General features: G+C 42.9%; 1 protein-coding gene across 1 annotated transcript in view; it reads left to right on the top strand.

The window, feature by feature from the left end:
• The window catches only part of ROR1 (receptor tyrosine kinase like orphan receptor 1), a 210,474-nt gene that overhangs the window by 19,542 nt on the left and 170,670 nt on the right, over window positions 1-20,262 (top strand). The window lies entirely within an intron of this gene.

The following is a 20,262-nucleotide window of genomic DNA, read 5'->3' as shown; positions in this document are numbered from 1 at the left end:
ATCTATTATGTATCTATCTATCTATTAACTATCTATTAATCTATCCATCCATCCATCTATCATCTTTCTGCTGTTCCCTCTTTGTCTAATTTAGTCCAGATTTACAGACTTTTCGGCTGATAATCCATTCAGTACAGTCTGCTTAAAGGGATTAAGTTCTCTCCAGTGAATTATCCGAATGTTTTTCAATAGTGGGAAAATCTTATTGTTGGTTTAGTGCCGTCTGCCTTTTGTCCGCCCGTCCCGGCGCGGTGCGGGCATCAGCCGTTGTTTACTTTGCGTTGATAAAACGAGCGGCAATCTTGCTGCGGATTGTCTTTTGTGCGCGGCGGCGGCGCAGACCTTCCCGGGGTCCTGTGCAGTGAAGCTTCCAATCCTGGATGGGAATTTCTGCTTCACATCTATGAGAACTTTCTGTCTGTAAATAACGTCCTGCAGACAAGTCTGATATAATAAATGCTTTATGAAATATTAATGCTAGGAATATTGTGCTGGGCTGCTCCTCTGTTATTCCTCCTGGAAATGTCTGGCCCTGTAAACCCCGATTGCAGTGTCAATGTGTCCATACAGTACCTGGAGGAAAAACTGAGGGACGCCTGAAAGTCACCTTTATCTAAAGTTCTACGCAGAAGATTTGGAGCTCGGTAACAGAAAACCTAAACTGTTCCTGATACCCGTCTTCACCAATCCGTGTCCAGAGCGGCGAGCTCCTGACATCCCACCGCCCCTCTCCTTGTCCTAAAAAGCTTCACTTTGGGGAAACCATAGTTGTGTTTTGGAAACGCTCGGCTCTGACCACTACAAATGGATTTATGTTTCCAGCTGGGCAGTTATTTCATTTCCTCTTGGAAGTCTTTAAATGTTGGCACCGGTCGCCGCCTGGACCTGAGCCAAACCCACGTAACAGTATCATTAACATGCTCCATCCAGGAGCTCAGGACTCTAATAAGGGATCCATCCCAGCCCAGTGCTCAGCGCCAGCAGAGATCACCCCCATCATCCACACTAACGAGCGGAGACGTGACTACTACACACCGGGGAGTTATCACATAATGGGGGTAGTGGGCAACAAAACCCCACAGGGAGGTCTGGACGCTTAGGTGTATCTAATCCCATCATGTGTCATACTGTCCCTGAGCTGTGTATCTAATCCTATCATGTATGATACTGTCTGCTGAGTTATGTGTCTAATCCTATCATATGTGATATTATCTGCTGATCTGGTGTATCTAAGCCTATCATGTGAGATACTGTCTCCTGATCTGATGTATATAAACCTATCATGTGTGATACAGTCTGCTGAGCTGTGTATCTAAACCTATCATGTGATATAGTCTGCTGACTGAGCTGTGTATCTAAGCCTATTATGTGATACAGTCTGCTGAGCTGTGTATCTAAGCCTATTATGTGATACAGTCTGTTGAGCTGTGTATCCAAGCCTACCATGTGATACAGTCTGCGGAGCTGTGTATCTAAGACTACCATGTGATACAGTCTGCGGAGCTGTGTATCTAAGACTATCATGTGATACAGCTTCAGATCATTATATTGTGATGTAATTTCACTTTTTGATGGTCTCGTCTAATATTTGCGCCACTTCTCGCCCCCGCGTACCACCAGTGCGGTAGGCCGGCCCGCCCGTCACTGACTGACCCCAGTGATTCGCCCTCACTTTAGTGAAATCTGCTTGATTTAGTCAGAATAGATCCGGAGACTTTCTGCACTCGGCGGAATATTTGCACATTTTTGTACTGGAGGATTACGTTCTCTCCCAGTGCTGATAATGAGGGAGCAGAGCGCGGATGTCAGGCTGACAGTGAACAGAGGAGCGGGACGGGGACGCAGGCCGACCCAAACACCTAGACAGTGATTGATGACTCCGGCCTGGACGCCGCCACATGCACCATGGATCTAGAGCTGGAAATAAGAGCTGTGGGAACCGGAGAGGACCATTCACTCTGCGCTAGAAGGCGAGCGCGGCCGCCAACGCCACGTCTACGCGCTTCACTGTAGAAGGAAATATTGTGTCTAGGACTTCTCCTTAGATTGGATTTGCAGCTCTTTAGCTCTCCTAACTTGCCTGCTTTGCCAGCTACTTGAAAAAAGCCTCTTTTCTTTTTGCATTTTGCCAAATATCCATAGACTATTATTGTCTGCAGTGATAGAGTACAGCGCCTCCCTTAGAGACCAGCGGGTTACACAGCAGCTGTATACAGAACCTTATCTGTGTGTATATAGTGAATAGTTACTCTTTCTGAGTTATTTAGGTCCTTAGCAGTCAAACTGAGCCGTCCATAACCTGCCCACTAATAATAGTGAGATGACTCTGCTTCATCTGCCCTAGTCTGTACAACAAAGCTGACAAGAGTGCTGCAAAAACTGAAACATATTTTTTTTATGTGAATACCAACAAAACAGAATCAGAAATTAATTTTGAAAAAAAAAAACAAATCTAAAAATCTGATTTAAATTACGCCATGTCCTGATATCCTCCATAAAGGGGCGGTGGGTGGATGTTTTTAGGAGATAGATGTTACAAGGACGTGTTCAGTGCAGGGGTTCCCGTCCTGCGTCTCTTTTGTATACTTTAGTGAATGTTTCTGCTGTGATGTTTGTGTTACAGACCTGGGTTCTCCTTGTAAGTGACTCCATGCTGGTGGTCCTGGAGAACGTCCAGCCGCTGCTCTGCCTGATCATTGGTAATGTGGCTGCAATTAGCAGCGGTTTTCCTAGATAAAGAGACAGATAATGAGCGTTAATGGGCGTCAGGTTGGGGTCGGCCCCACAATCTTCACATCAGTCCCTATCTTCATTCCATCAGCTCAGAGTGCGCAGTAAAACCACGACTGCGAAGATCTTTCTGGGAAAACGTCTCGGCGATACATTTGGCGAAACATCTACAGACGCGCTCGCTGCAGACGCTTAATTAAACATATGAGATAATGGAACAATTCCTGCAGCTGGAGAGGATTTCTGTATGAAGGCGAGCGGTGCTGGGAATGATCTGACGTCTGCGGGATGTTTAGTGCTGGGAAAGAACGTTTGTAGTCTTTAAAGAGATGTTACACTGGAAGCATTCTAACTAATCATCTATCCCATATCTACCTATTTATAGCTCTGGCAAAAATGAAGAGACCACTACACCGTTTTCTAAAAATCCGCTTCTCTCCATGTCTGAGCCATTCCATTCCAGGGTCAGTTGAATTCCAACCAGAGGACACCTCACTCTACTTAATGTGCTTCTGATTAGGTGACCACCTGAACCAAATCTTATTTAATGAAGGAAAGTATAAAAACCTGCTGTGGTGTTCACAATCCTCTTACAATAGGACAAGCTGGATGGCAAAAAAAGCGCTAGGAATAGCCCAAAAGTAATTGGAATGAAAAAATAACTTTTAAACATGCCAAAGGAGTTGAAAAGAAAAGTCTTGAGTGAGGAAAAGAAGGGCTCAATCCTGGCTTTATTAGCAGAAGGACACAGTGAGCGTCATGTTGCCTCCATCCTTAAAATTTCTAAGACGTCAGTCCATTACAACAAGGTCAAGCAGCAGACATTGGGGACAACAAAGCTACAGACCGGCAGAAGGCGAAAACGACTCTCCACTGACCGGGATGACCGTCATCTTATTCGAGTGTCACTCAGCAACCGCAGGATGACATCAAGTGATCTACAAAAGGAATGGCAAATGGCAGCTGGAGTGAAGTGCACGGCAAGAACAGTTCGTAACAGGTTCCTAGAGGCAGGACTCAAGTCATGTAAAGCTAGAAAAAAGACTCATCAATGAGAAGCAAAGGAGAGCCAGGCTGAAGACTGCCAAAGACCATAAGGATTGGACCATAGAGGACTGGAGTAAGGTAATCTTCTCTGATGAGTCTAATTTTCAGCTTTGCCCAACACCTGGTCGTCTAATGGTTAGACGAAGACTTGGAGAGGCGTACAAGCCACAGTGTCTCGCACCCACTGTCAAATTTGGTGGAGGATTGGTGATGATCTGGGGAGGCTTCAGCAAGGCCTGAATTGGGCAGGTTAATCTTTGCGAAGGAAATATAAATCAAGCCGCATACAAGGTTATGCTGGAAAAAGTTGATTCCTTCTGCTCAGGCAATGTTCCCCAACTCTGAGAACTGTTTTTTTTTCCAGCAATGTGCCATGCCACACAGCTAGGTCAATAAAGGTGTGGATGAAGAACCACCACATCAAATCCCTGCCATGGCCGCCCAATCTCCAGACCTAAACCCCATTGAAAACCTCTGGAATGTAATCAAGAGAAAGATGGATAGTCACAAGCCATCAAACAAAGAAGAACTGCTTACATTTTTGTACCAGGAGTGGTGCAAGGTCACCCAAAATCAGTGTGAAAGACTGGTGGAAAGCATGCCAAGACGCATGAAAGCTGGGATTAAAAATCATGGTTATTCCACAAAATATTGATTTCTGAACTCTTCCTGAGTTAAAACATTAGGATTGTTGTTTCTAAATGATTATGAACTTGATTTTTTTGCATTATTTGAGGTCTGCAAGCAATGCATTTTTTTGTTATTTTGACCATTTCTCATATTCAGAAAATAAATACAAAATTTGTTGCTTGGAACTTCGGAGACACGTTGTGAGCAGTTTATAGAATAAAAGAACAATTTACATTTTACTCAAAAATATACTTATAAAGAGAAAAATCAGACAAACTGAACATTTTGCAGTGGTCTCTTAATTTTTGCCAGAGCTCGCTCTATCTATCTATCTATCTATCTATCTATCTATCTATCTATCTATCTATCTATCTATCTATCTATCCAGACCAATTGGAGGCAGCACACCGATTGTAGTGAAGAGGAGCTATTTATTCAGCCCAGAAAGCGACACCTCCGATTTTTCTTGATTTTTATATTGAGGTTTGGTATTTGCCTGGGAGGGCTCTGCACCCGGACTCTTTCTTTGTGCTGCTCTATTTTTTTCTTCTTCCTATCTATCGATCAATTGATCGATCGATCTATCTACGGTATCTATCGATCTATTAAATAAAGAGGCAGCACTCCAAAAAAGCTGTGCAAAAAGTGAACTCTTTATTGACCATGCGCAATCATGCTAAGAAACATTCTGCTATAGAACTGAAATGTCGCCACGTGGGTCAAGAAAGTGTCCACTTTTTTTGCACAGCTTTCTTGATAGATAATAGATAGATGGATAGATAGATAGATAATAGATAGATAATAAATAAGTCCTCTCCCCTCTGTATCAGTCTGTCATTGCCAGTTTGTTTATTGTAAGTGATATTTGTATTTTGATGGAACCCCTTCTCATGTACAGCACCATGGAATCAATGGTGTTATATAAATAAATAATACATAGATAGATGATAGCTATACTGAAAGAGAATTTGGTATATGTCTGAGAAGTCTGTGTATGGGGGCATAACGCTATAAAACTCCACAATGTGCACTGACTGACCCCAATAAAGTACAGACGGAAGGATAAGACGAGATCCTGATCTCCGTTACTTCTGTCCCGGGGGCGAGAGCCGTTCCTCTGTGTTCTGTCACAGCAAATGGATTTTACATCAAATAAGTTTAAAGTCATTGATCCGGGAGGGAATCTCCCCCAGAGAGACCACATCGGAGAAGAGGGGGGATGAGAGCGGCTTTGTGGGGGGAGATCGCAGGAGCCGCCCAATAAAATACTTCATTTCCTGATGGCTTTGTTTTGGGTTATGTATAAAAACATGGATTATGACCCAACTATTGACTTAGCAGCATGAAGACCCCCCGCACACTGCACCACTGGTTCTCTTTTTTCGGTCGTGTCATAGACTTTCAAAATGGACTTGGGAGTATTGATGATCACACAAAGCCAAAACTCCACCCGGATTTACTATTACTCCTTTATCAAGTCAAAAGAGGGCAGCATTTCAGGATATTTAGGTCCTAAATTACCATACAAAGGAGTGGGGGTCAATTGATTTCTACAGGGCTAGCTTCTCTAAATTATAGCAATCCATTAATAAGACAAGAATGTAGAAATACCATTTTTATAATATTTGGTTTCTATGTTCTCACTTAGTGCTGCTGGAGGCAGACTCTAGAAAGAATCAGTCTCCTTCCCCCTCTGGCAGCTGCCAGTCCGGTCTCCTATTACTTCATCTGCAGAAGCAGTCTTCTTGGCTGCACTGCTTGTACTGTAGAGAATCTGCGGCTTTCCTGACAAGCAGGCAGAAAGCTATTCCTATTAGCTGCTCTGCACTGAGCAGAGGATCACTGTGCGGAGACCCGGGGTGGGGAGAGGGACTGAGCATGTGCGACCAACGCAATATGGTGTTATAATAATGGCAGCCATATTCAATTCCAGAAAAATCTGAATGGAGTTCTTTTTGGACCTCTTCCTTTTATTCAGGTGCATTTACAATTTGCAGTCATGCTGCAGTTGGGTTTTTTTTTTATGTAAATTTTGCGAAAAAGCGGCAAAAACCGCAATATGGCTGTGACTAGCGGATTGTGAGGGGCCTTTTTCAATGTGTCCGTACATTTTTCGTGTCCCCCCCACCCAATCTAGACAATGACGCAATTCTATCAATATGACGAGAGAACGACATGGAAACAATAATCAGCTTGTACAGAGAGTGACTCCGCACATCAAGGTCAAGCGTTCTATGAATTGTCCAAGAAACCCCCAAAATGGCCGTCTTGTGAGAACTGGACAGCGCCAGGGGCCAGTGAGGAACTTTGACCTATGAGAACGGGGCTGATTGGCACCGGGGCTGGGGAAGGCTGCACTGAAACGCTTGGTGCGAACAAAAACCGCCTTGTCCTGACTCTGAGAAGCCGAGGACGCTGGAGACTGAATTCACAAGGACAGAGGCGGCCGGTGAGACATTGTCTAGAGAAAGCGTTCTCCTTCCAAAGAACCCGGGGCCCCTGTTGATTTACTGACCTTGCTGAAAAGGCAGAACGTTCCCTTTGGGTTAAGTGAAGGCAGGTGTTCTATGCAGAAGATAAGCTCCTCTCACCGAAGTACAAATATATCTTGTTTCCTGCCTCCGAAAGACGAGATCTGGGGCATTCACCGCCCTGTCAGGCATCAAACACAATTAAAGGAGGATTTGGCCATCAACTTCCAGTGCATTGTGCAGGTGGCCAAACTCACAGCTTTATATCATTTACTGGGTGGAAACCATTGTCAGGCGTGGGACATACACTAGTTCTATTAGTTACCACCTGTATTATACCCCAGAGCTGCACTCCGTACTGATCCTGACTTGCGTCCTGTATTATACTCCAGAGCTGCACTCACTAGTCTGCTGGTGCAGTCACTGTGTACGTACATTACATTACTGATCCTGAGTTACATCCTGTATCATACCCCAGAGCTGCACTCACTATTCTGCTGCTGCAGTCACTGTGTACATACATTACATTACTGATCCTGAGTTACATCCTGTATTATACCCCAGAGCTGCACTCACTATTCTGCTGGTGCAGTCACTGTGTACATACATTACATTACTGATCCTGAGTTACATCCTGTATTATACCCCAGAGCTGCACTCACTATTCTGCTGGTGCAGTCACTGTGTACATACATTACATTACTGATCCTGAGTTACATCCTGTATTATACTCCAGAGCTGCACTCACTATTCCGCTGGTGCAGTCACTGTGTACATACATTACATTACTGATCCTGAGTTACATCCTGTATTATACTCCAGAGCTGCACTCACTATTCTGCTGGTGCAGTCACTGTGCACATACATTACATTACTGATCCTGAGTTACATCCTGTATTATACTCCAGAGCTGCACTCACTATTCGGCTGGTGCAGTCACTGTGTACATACATTACATTACTGATCCTGAGTTACATCCGGTATTATACTCCAGAGCTGCACTCACTATTCTGCTGGTGCAGTCACTGGGTACATACATTACTGATCCTGAGTTACATCCGGTATTATGTCCCAGAGCTGCACTCACTATTCTGCTGTGCAGTCACTGTGTACATACATTAAATTACTGATCCTGAGTTACATCCTGTATTATACCCCAGAGCTGCACTCACTATTCTGCTGGTGCAGTCACTGTGTACATACATTACATTACTGATCCTGAGTTACATCCTGTATTATTCCCCAGAGCTGCACTCACTATTCTGCTGGTGCAGTCACTGTATTCATACATTACTGATCCTGAATTACCTCCTGTATTATACTCCAGAGCTGCACTCACTATTCTGCTGGACGCTGGTAGTTACTATGTACTGTAGAAACATGGTAGTATTGGTGGGACATTGCTGCCTTTGCGTGTAGTTTTCTTTCCACATTCCGCTTTTCCTCGGCGTTGCGTCTGTTCCTGACCACCGTGGACGATTTTATTGATGTACCTGACGCTGGTTCCGGTGATGGTTCACTGAGCGGAATTTCCGTCTTCCCAGGGTTGGAGTTTACGAGGGGCAAACGCTGTTTTCTATACTGGATACATTCACAGTTTATTGCTCATTGACTTACAGTTGCTGCATAATCATTGATTTCATTGGCATTTACAGCAATTTCACTCCCAGTTTACAAGTGGCAAAATAGGGAACTCAAGAAGATTTTGGAAGGAAAATGTGAATTAAGAACCCATAATCCCCACCCGCCCCTGCAGTGAGTATAGAGGGGGACTTCTTCCTGGCGGCCAATGGAAAATGCAGCAACAACTTTATATTGATTTACAGCTCTGGCAAAAAATAAGAGACCACTATAAAATGTTCAGTTTGTCTGATTTTCCTCTTTATAGGTATATTTTTGAGTAAAATGTAAATTGTTCTTTTATTCTATAAACTACTAACAACATGCCTCCGAAGTTCCAAACAATAAATTTTGTATTAATTTTCAGAAAAAGAGAAATGGTCAAAATACCAAAAAAATGCATTGCTTGCAGACCTCAAATAATGCAAAGAAATAAAAACAAGTTCATAATCATTTAGAAACAACAATACTAATATACTAATGTTTTAACTCAGGAAGAGTTCAGAAATCAATATTTTGTGGAATAACCATGATTTTTAATCCCAGCTTTCATGCATCTTGGCATGCTTTCCACCAGTCTTTCACTCTGCTTTTGGGTGACCTTGCACCACTCCTGGTACAAAAATGTAAGCAGTTCTTCTTTGTTTGATGGCTTGTGACTATCAATCATCGTCTTGATTACATTCCAGAAGTTTCCAATGGGGTTTAGGTCTGGAGATTAGGCGGCCATGACAGGGATTTGATGTGGTGGTCCTTCATCCACACCTTGATTACCTAGCTGTGTGGCATGGCGCATTGTCCTGCTGGAATAACCAGTCCTCAGAGTTGGGGAACATTGCCTGAGCAGAAGGAACCAACTGTTTTTCCAGGATAACATTGTATGCGGCTTGATTTATATTTCCTTCGCAAAGAACAACCTGCCCAATTCCTGCCTTGCTGAAGCATCCCCAGATCATCACCGATCCTCCACCAAATTTGACAGTGGGTGCAAGACACTGTGGTTTGTACGCTTCTTCAGGTCTCCGTCTAACCATTAGACGACCAGGTGTTGGGCAAAGCAGAAAATTAGACTCATCAGAGAAGATTTCCTTACTCCAGTCCTCTATGGTCCAATCCTTATGGTCTTTGGCAAACTTCAGCCTGGCTCTTCTTTGTTTCTCATTGATGAAAGGTTTTTTTCTAGCTTTACATGACTTGAGTCCTACCTCTAGGAACCTGTTATGAACTGTTCTTGTCGTGCACTTCACCCCAGCTGCCATTTGCCATTCCTTTTGTAAGTCACTTGATGTCATCCTGCGGTTGCTGAGTGACATTCGAATAAGATGATGGCCATCCCGGTCAGTGGAGAGTTGTTTTCGCCCTCTGCCGATCTGTAGCTTTGTTGTCCCCAATGTCTGCTGCTTGACCTTGTTGTAATAGATTGCCATCTTAGAAATTTTAAGAATGGAGGCAACATGACGCTCACTGTGTCCCTCTGCTAGTAAAGCCAGGATTGAGCCCTTCTTTTCCTCACTCAAGACTTTTTTTTTCAACTGCTTTGGCATGGTTAAATGTTATTTTTTCATTCCTATTACTTTTGGGCTATTCCTAGCACTTGTTTTGCCATCCAGCTTGTCCTATTGCAAGAGGATTGTGAACACCACAGCAGGGTTTTTATACTTTCCTTCATTAAATAAGATTTGGTTCAGGTGATCACCTAATCAGAAGCACATTAAGTAGAATGAGGCGTCCTCTGGTTGGAATTCAACTGACCCTGGAATGGAATGGCCGTCAGACATGGAGAGATGGTGATTTTTATACAACTGTGCAGTGGTCTCTTAATTTTTGCTAGAGCTGTATATATTCAACAACCGGCACTTTCACAACTCCACTATTCTAACACAGGTCTGCTGCACAATGTCATACACAGCTCTGCTACACAATACCTTACTAACACAGCTCTGCTGCACAATGCCATACTAACCCAGCTCTGCTGCACAATATGAAACTAATACAGCTCTGCTACATAATACCATACTAACACAGCTCTGCTGCACAATACCATACTAACCCAGCTCTGCTGCACAATATGAAACTAATACAGCTCTGCTACACAATACCTCACAGCTCTGCTGCACAATACTGTACTCAGAGATGCTCTATGTTGCCATTCTTAATTTTGGCCAATAGTTGACTCTCTGAATTGAGTTTTCAATAACGAGTTTCCTAAAACGAGGGCGCCCCTGTACATTCAGCTTTCAGAGTTCGCTCTAATGTAGCCTAATGAATCATTATCTAATCCTCCAGCTGCGGAGCCTCAGCACAAGTGTCCAGGTTTATGGGGTCCGAGATCACATTGCATCCAGGGGATTCTTGTGAAGGAATAAATGTTCTGCCCCAGAATCCGAGGCCGCGGATACATTTCATGTTCTATTTGCCAATTTCTTAATGTATTTTATATTAAATCTTCTGTGGAATTTGTTCCAGGATATAACTCTGCCAGTAATATTATGTGAGGATCACAGAACCTCCATCTACGCAGGGTACATCTATCTATCTATTATCTATCTATTATCTATCATCTATCTATTATCTATTATCTATCATCTATCTATTATCTATCTATCTATTATCTATCTATTATCTATCATCTATCTATTATCTATCTATAATCTATTATCTATCATCTATCTATTATCTATCTATTATCTATCTATCTATCTATCTATCTATCTATCTATCTATCTATTATCTATCATCTATCTATTATCTATCTATTATCTATCATCTATCTATTATCTATCCTCTATTATCTATGTATATATTATTTATCTATCATCTATTATCTATCTATTATCTATCATCTCTCTATTATCTCTCTATTATCTATCTATCATCTATCTATTATCTATCTATCATCTATCTATTATCTATCTATCTATTATCTATCTATCATCTATCTATTATCTATCATCTATCTATTATCTATCATCTATCTATCATCTATCTGTCTATAAATCTCTATTCATCCATCGATCTCATATCTAATCCATTAACCCTTGCACTGCTAACACTCAGTGGTCCTTGTAAAGTTATATACAGTAAGTACATGTAAAGGGGTAACTTGGAGCTCCTGAGGATGGACGCGAAACCATGTGGCAAATGTTAGTCTGGTGTCTTCTTATATGACAGAAGTATTTTTCGGCCCCCTACACCAGGGTCCCTATATATTCATCTGACATTACTGTATAGTTTTACCAGTTAAGTAAACCCCATAATTTGCCACAACCACAGATAATCAATGATAATGACTGCGCAGCCCCTGAAACGCAATAACATTCAGTACATGAAGCAGAAAATGAGGAACATTCCTGCCATGAGGAGTCACTGCGGCCGCCGAGTCTGTGATTTCCAGGAGACATTTACAACAATAATATATTTTGGGAAATGTGGGTTTTGAGCACGTCCAGTGACCACTAAGCGAGGCAGCGCTGGATGCGAAGCGCGCGGTGATCTACAGTCACATTACACAAAGTTCCCCTCTTTCGATTTTCCCTGTTGACTGTCAGGCAATCCCTTGTCCCAGACTCCGCGACTTTACTCAGATGTCAACACTCATTTGGGAACAACTTATTATCCGCTCAGTACAATTCTTTCATTGTGAAATTTTTCATTAAGGTAGAGAAGACTTTCCCAAAGCTGCACAAGGATTTGTAGGATCTGGAACATTCGCACAAAGATTTCTTGCTGTGGAATAATAAAAAATAAATGATCCCCTTTAATTGCACCATGCTGAATAATATTCAGTGTGTCTGCTAAGTATACCGCAAGCAAAAGTCAGAAGAGTAACTGCTTTTTTACTGAGAATGGGTCAAAAAAATCCTCAACAAAATACAGCAAATATTATACCGTCCCCATGGACAAAAATATAACTGCTATAATACTGCCCCCAATGTACAAGAATATATCTACTATAATACTGCCCCTATGTACAAGAATATAACTACTATAATACTGCCCCTATGTACAAGAATATAACTACTATAATACTGCTCCTATGTACAAGAATATAGCTACTATAATACTGCCCCCTATGTACAAGAATATAACTACTATAATACTGCCCCCTATGTACAAGAATATAACTACTATAATACTGCCCCTATGTACAAGAATATAACTACTATAATACTGCCCCCTATGTACAAGAATATAACTACTATAATACTGCCCCTATGTACAAGAATATAACTACTATAATACTGCTCCTATGTACAAGAATATAACTGCTATAATACTGCCTCCTATGTACAAGAATATAACTACTATAATACTGCTCCTATGTACAAGAATATAACTACTATAATACTGCTCCTATGTACAAGAATATAACCACTATAATACTGCTCCCTATGTACATGAATATAACTACTATAATACTGCCCCTATGTACATGAATATAACTACTATAATACTGCTCCTATGTACAAGAATATAACTGCTATAATACTGCCTCCTATGTACAAGAATATAACTACTATAATACTGCTCCTATGTACAGGAATATAACTACTATAATACTGCTCCTATGTACAAGAATATAACTACTCTAATACTGCTCCTATGTACAAGAATATAACCACTATAATACTGCTCCCTATGTACATGGATATAACTACTATAATACTGTTCCTATGTACAAGAATATAGCTACTATAATACTGCCCCTATGTACAAGAATATAGCTACTATAATACTGTTCCTATGTACAAGAATATAACTACTATAATGCTGCTCCTATGTACAAGAATATAACTACTATAATACTGCCCTTATATACAAGAATATAACTACTATAATTCTGCCCCTATGTACAAGAATATAACTACTATAATACTGCTCCTATGTACAAGAATATAACTACTATAATACTGCCCCTATGTACAAGAATATAACTACTATAATACTGCCCTTATGTACAAGAATATAACTACTATAATACTGCCCCTATGTACAAGAATATAACTACTATAATACTGCTCCTATGTACAAGAATATAACTACTATAATACTGCTCTTCACTTCTTCTTGGTTACAGACGTGCAGATTTGGATATTGATAGCTACATGTATCTCTACTCTACTGTACATGCATCGTTATACAGAGAAGACGGTCAGTCATGGAGTAGTGCCGCCCACTGGACTCATATGAATGCCAACACCAAGAATTGCAATGAATAAAGTGCAAGATTTAGGCCACATTCAGACTTTCAGTATTTTACATCAGTATTTTTAAGCCAAATCAGGAGAGGAACAATCAGAGGAAAAGTCTAAAGGTACCGTCACATTAAGCGACGCTGCAGCGATAGCGACAGCGATGCCGATCGCTGCAGCGTCGCTGTTTGGTCGCAGGAGAGCTGTCACACAGACCGCTCTCCAGCGACCAACGATGCCGAGGTCCCCGGGTAACCAGGGTAAGCATCGGGTTGCTAAGCGCAGGGCCGCGCTTAGTAACCCGATGTTTACCCTGGTTACCAGCGTAAAAGTTAAAAAAACAAACAGCACATACTCACCAGCGCGTCCTCCAGCATCTGCTTCCTGACACTGACTGAGCTCCGGCCCTAACAGCACAGCGGTGACGTCACCGCTGTGCTTTCACTTTCAGTTTAGGGCCGGCGCTCAGTCAGTGTCAGGAAGCAGAGGCTGGGGGACGCGCTGGTGAGTATGTGCTGTTTGTTTTTTTAACTTTTACGCTGGTAACCAGGGTAAACATCGGGTTACTAAGCGCGGCCCTGCGCTTAGTAACCCGATGTTTACCCTGGTTACCAGTGTAAAATATCGCTGGTATCCTTGCTTTTGCTGTCAAACACGGCGATACACGGCGACCTAGCGACCAAATAAAGTGCAGACCTTCTAGCAGCGACCAGCAATTTCACAGCGGGATCCAGATCGCTGCTGCGTGTCAAATACAGCGATATCGCTATCCAGGTCGCTGCAACGTCACGGATCGCTGGCAAAATCGCCTAGTGTGACGGTACCTTAATAGAAACATATGCTCCACTTCTGTATTTCTCCCCCACTCTTGGTTTTGGGTTACAAATACTGATGTAAAATACTGACCTAATACTGAATATGTGAACGCGGCCTTACTTGCACTTTTCTTACAAGTAAGTACACCCCTGCTCCGCTCCTCCTGCTGGCCGATGTCATTATGGCGGAGCGGTCACAGTAAATCTCTCCCTGAATGTACCTTTCATCCGAGGTCCTCATTCTCTTTCTACATTGTAGCGCATGTTCACTTGGTGCTTACAAAATGTTTTTCATTTTTTTTTTTGCCATGGTTTTATAAAAACACGATAATAACTCTGCCTATTTACCTCCATGTCAGAAAGTGACGGGAAGGAGCGGATAGTGAAGCATCATGTGACTGTGCCCTGTGTGATGACGGAAGCAGCGGTCTGTGATGACAGAAGCAGCGGTCCGCCCTCCATCGCCTCCTGTGTTTCCTCCTGTTCTCCATCCTCTGTCCCCGTTCTCTCCACAATCCTTTATCTGTTACTTATCTCAATCACAGGAGTGCAGGAAGCTGAGGGTGAGGTGCTGTCTGCAGGCAAACTATCCTACATATATAGCGCCACACCTGCCCAGAGGTTGTGTGCTGTACTGCAGCCCTGCCAAATTAAAGGGGGTGTGCAGTGAAAACAAATGATCGCTGGTAAGTGATAGCATATTTATTGGTGGTGGTCCGATTGCTGGGACCGCTACGATCCGCAGGATAAGCCATTTTTTACACCCAACAGAGCACTTTTATCCCATTAGAATGAATCGGGGGGTCCCGATGTCCCACCGCTGCTCCAATCATTGCAGCGCTAAGCAGCCCTATTAGTAATGAATGGAGAGGTGGTCGAGCATACGCACTGATCGTCCAATTTTAGGGGGATAAAAGTACCCCATTCAGTCCCAGCTGTTGAACACCCACCGATCAGTGAGTTATCACCTATCGGTAACTTGCTTTCACCGGAGAATCCCTTTAACGTGCGGTGTAATACCAGTCGCGACCTATGGACAGTTGTGGCGCTGTTTCTTCATCCTGTACAGCTATACTAGTAACTATCCTATGGTGCTTTGTAGCTTTCAGATCCATTGTTTTGTAAACAGTGCTGGATACAACTGATCATCGTGGGCCATTTTTCCCGGCCCATTTTTCGAGCCCCCTTCTCTTTGCCCCATTTAATATTCCCTCCGTCCCGCCCGGACTCCGATCACTATTCTAGATCCAAGTGTTTTTCCATCATGAAACCCCCTGCGGGTCCCCGATCCGTCCATCCTACAGACGTGAAGAATTTCTGTGTCACGTCTCCTAAGCTCTGTGGGTTTAATATTTGGCGTGCAGAAGGCGAGCAGGCGGCCAAGGCTGTATCAGCAGTGATTTTCTGACACATGGGTCCTGGGGAGGAAATTAACACAATTGGTAATGTTCCCAAATGCCTTTTTGACTCGTCTATTTTTTTAGTGGAAGGGATTAACCCCCTGTGCGCTGCAGGATCCTGTCTGTATGGCTTTTTCCTTGCGTTTCCTAACTTGCATCTTCCACCATGATGACGGCCACATCTTAGTTCCTGCACTCTGTGGCGGTATTATTTACATTGCTTGCACTGTGTGGTACTATTTATATATAGTATCTTATATAGCGATATAAGAACTTCCTGGACGCTGCAGCAAAAAGTGACAGAAATGGGTATTTGTCAAACTTTTAGGACCCCTTTAAAGATGAACGCGCAATTTAAAGAAGCACCGATGACGTTTCATATTTTATGTGGGGCAGAATAACTCGATATCCGCTTATAATCTCACATATAAACTTGAGTTCTGCTTCCTTTCCTGCTGGGACAGTAGATGAGATCATCCGCATTACTGTACGTTTCGCCTCCGGGCTTCTCCTCCGCGCTGTCGGCTGTCGTCCCAGGCATGCTACTTTTTACACTTTAAGAAATAAATTCTGCTTGAAGGTTTTTCCAGTGACAGGGATGCAAGGTCCGGCTAATCCTCCCATCTCCCCAGACCTTGGGGCCATGTATTTGATCAGAGAGATTGTCAGTTGTGTTGACTCATTCATAATATCTTCCAAAGGCCGTCACATCTGATTTCTGCAGCTGTCCACCCCTCCTCCCCCTCCCCGGTATATGCAGGTGCATCCACTGTCCATCCTCTCACACCTCAATAATTGTGTTTTACCAGCAAATTAATTCTCTAAAGATTGTGACCAGGAGAGGACCCTCCTCTTCCTCCCAGCTTCCTGCTTGATTGACAGTTCGGACCAGCGGCATTGTTGCTGCAAGTATCGGTAGCTTTTCCTGTGCAGCATCGGTGGCGCGCAGGGGCACTGCAACTATCTGGATCCAGTGATCCTTCCATCTTCAGAGCACTGAACAAGAACTTGCAAGCGCCGCCCTTCTTGCCTTGCAGCCCGACCACCTCTGATAGATTGCAGCAGTGGCCAGTAGTCAAGGCAACAAGCGGTAAACAATAAAATTAAGATTCCTTCCATTCTTAAGAAGATAAAAAATCCTCTATCAGAAGGAAATTGCAAAGTTGTTTATTTTTACAAACAATTTTACCCGTTTGAGACGATTAGATAAACTCTTTAATAGATAAAAGAAGAGGGTCGTCTGCTCAGGATCCTCACCTCTCGGCCAGGGTGGAGGACAATATGAAATCGGCGCTTTCCCTACGGGAGACCTGTCCTGTCCTGCATTGCATAGAAATTCTATTAGTTTGAAGGCGGTCCATGCAATGCTTCAATTCTCCTGTGGTGGCGCTGCAGGGAAAATCTTGCTGTCTTGTTTTTGGACAGATTACAACCAATTGCTAGGGTTCTTAGGGGGGCGCATGTTTTCATGCATTGATCAGGGGGTTTATCAGGGGTCCCAACAGGAGTTTTCTGGTAATATAAGTCCTTAGGTAAGCGTTCAGGTGCAGTACAGTTTATTGCCAATATATGGCGCTGTAGAGCAAACCCATCTATTGGTGCTTTGTTAGTGTTTGTTACTATTCTTAGGGAAGGTAAATATCTGCATAAGCTTCATAATACAGCACCCATGGACACGTATGGGCCATACTGGACTTTATAATTATGCTTCCACATTTATATAGACACGTAGGGCCCGATTCATCATTTGCAGTTTTTTAAGTCACTTTTCTTTTCTTTTTTTTTTTTAAATCAAAAATGGTGCACAAGGTGCATGAATTTTGCATAAAGTAAAATAAATTGTCTTTTTTTTCTGTCTTTACCATTCTTGCAACTTGGCAAAATGTAAAAATTGCTCAAAAAAATTCACATGTGCATAAAATTACTCCAGGGATGAAATGGACTGGAGAATATTTGCAACAAATTTTGTAACTTTTTGAAAAGTCGCACTTGATGAGTCGGCATAAAACATCTGGAACGCCTAAACCACGCCCATTTGGAAAACTAAAAACAAACAGGCAAATAGATATAAAATAGACTTCAAACAAGGCGCAAAATAGAAAGATGGATTTGGTGCAAACAGGTAAAGGCACAAAACAAACAAACAGGCAAACGCAGTAATGAATCGGGCCTTTGGCTGTGTAGTCGGGGGCTGTGCGGATTCTGCAGTCGCACACATTTTATTTACAGTTCTAATCTCTGAGTATAAGACGTGTGCTGCGGATCCCAGGCGGCTCGGCCCCCAGTCTACGCGACTTATTATTACAAGGTATCGGCGGCCGTGTCTCCTGCTCGCTGTTTGTTTGGGTTTTCCTGCCATGACTGTAGAGAGATACGATCTCCTGGAACATATTAGTTACAGTTGGATATTTTTGCTATTTGTGTAAATACAGATATGTAGACGACATCTCCTTCCTTTGATCGGCAGCGCTGCGCGGGGCCTGCTGCTGGGAAAGGCGCATTCTTACAGGAGATGATTCCTGCGATATCATTTGACATCATAATGATAAGATTGCGAGGTTGAATGGCTGCGCAGCTCTTTGAAGGAATGAGGATAATTGCAGGTCCCGGTGTGAGGAAGGACAATGAGGCAGTCATGTTGGACCATCAATGGTCCCTTTCTTTGCCACAATATAGGCCGCTGCATGTGTCTCACATTGTACGCCCCGCTGTGCAACAGCAACATAGACCGAGGCGACCAGTGCAACATGGAGGGATACACAGACGTGTAGGGTGCCGGGATTACTGCAGTTCTGGGAAAATAATGCCCATCCCGTGTAACCAGCTGCTAATTGTACAAAGTATCTGATCTATGTATGTATGTATCTGTCTATCATCTATCTATTATCTATCTATCACCTATCTATTATCTATCTATTATCTATCTATTATCTATGTATCTATCTGTCTATCTTTTATCTATAGATCTATCTATTATCTATCTATTCTGTCACATATCTATGTATTTGGCTGTGTTCACACGTTGCGTTTTTGCAGTGTTTTTTTTTTTTTGCATGCAAATTATAAGCTGCATTTTCCAGTAACAGCAAAGTCTGTGAGATTTCAGAAATCTCATGCACATACATTGTTTTTTTCCCCTTGACCAATTTGGATAACTGCAGCATGCCATTTCTTTCTGCATTTTTTTTTCAGTGTTTTTTTCACCCATAGGAAGCAATGAGTGAGTTCAAAAGCACAGGTCTCAGTTTTTGCTGTGTTTTTGGTGCAAAAACCTAAGGAAGTTCCATCATGTTTTTTGGGGGGCCACTAAACTTTTATCAACCTGCCCAAGAGACAACAGAAAACGCAGCAAACTTGCTTTTTGTAAACAATTTCTTTACGGCCAAGAGAGCAGATTTTGCAAGCGAAAAAAAAAAAAAAACACAACAAAAACACAAAGTGTGAACATTGCCTTAGAGATGAGTGAATCAATTCAATGTGAACTTAATTCAAACAATTTACTATTTTGACTTCCAAAAAATCCAGCCACATCAAGGGGAAAAAAAATTGTATCAGCCAGAGAAGGCTCAGGCAGGGCTGTACCATAATACCAGCACATGGTACAGCACAGCCAATCAGTAGGGATTATCGTAGCTTATGTAAAAGCCAAGGCAGGGAATTCAGCAGCTATGTGATAAATTTGGATAATGAAAGGACCTGGCAGCTCAGCAATAGAGATAAGGAGAAGAAGTCATAAAACTGAATAAACATTGCAGATAAGTAGTTCCACATCCAAATACTCATTGCCAGATATGGGGAGGTCTCTTTTATATGACCAAGGCTGGGTTTGTGTTAAAGAGCTTGAAAGGGGCTGGGTGCGGTTCTAGTAGACCTCACAGCATTAGGGCTGTCCCACACGTCCAGATAATTCCGGTACCGGAATAAATCGGTACCGGAGTTATCCGTGTCCGTGTGCCTGGGAACTCACGGAGGCCATACCTGCGGCACACGTGTGCCGCCCGTATGGCGAGTGGGTACCACACGGAGCGTGTGGTACCCACTCTGCATGGTGCTGAAGCTGCGATTCATATCCTCTCTGCAGTAACGTTTGCTGCAGAGAAAATATGAAGAATAGTGTTAAAAATAAAGATTTAGGTGTCCGCCGCCCCCCCACCCCCTGTGCGCCCCCCCGCTGGTCAGAAAATACTTACCCGGGTCCCCCGTCGGCTGTCGCTCCTTCCTGGTCTGGCCGCGGCTTCTCCTGCATGCGGTCACGTGGGCCCGATCATTTACAGTCATGAATATGTGGCTCCACCTCCATAGGGGCGGAGCCGACTATTCATGATTGTAATTGATCGGCCCCACGTGACCGCATACA

Source organism: Ranitomeya variabilis, chromosome 8, assembly GCF_051348905.1.
Source record: "Ranitomeya variabilis isolate aRanVar5 chromosome 8, aRanVar5.hap1, whole genome shotgun sequence".
Taxonomy (NCBI): domain Eukaryota; kingdom Metazoa; phylum Chordata; class Amphibia; order Anura; family Dendrobatidae; genus Ranitomeya; species Ranitomeya variabilis.
The sequence above is the reverse complement of the archived record's forward strand: the minus strand, read 5'-3'. Positions and strand labels throughout refer to the sequence as shown.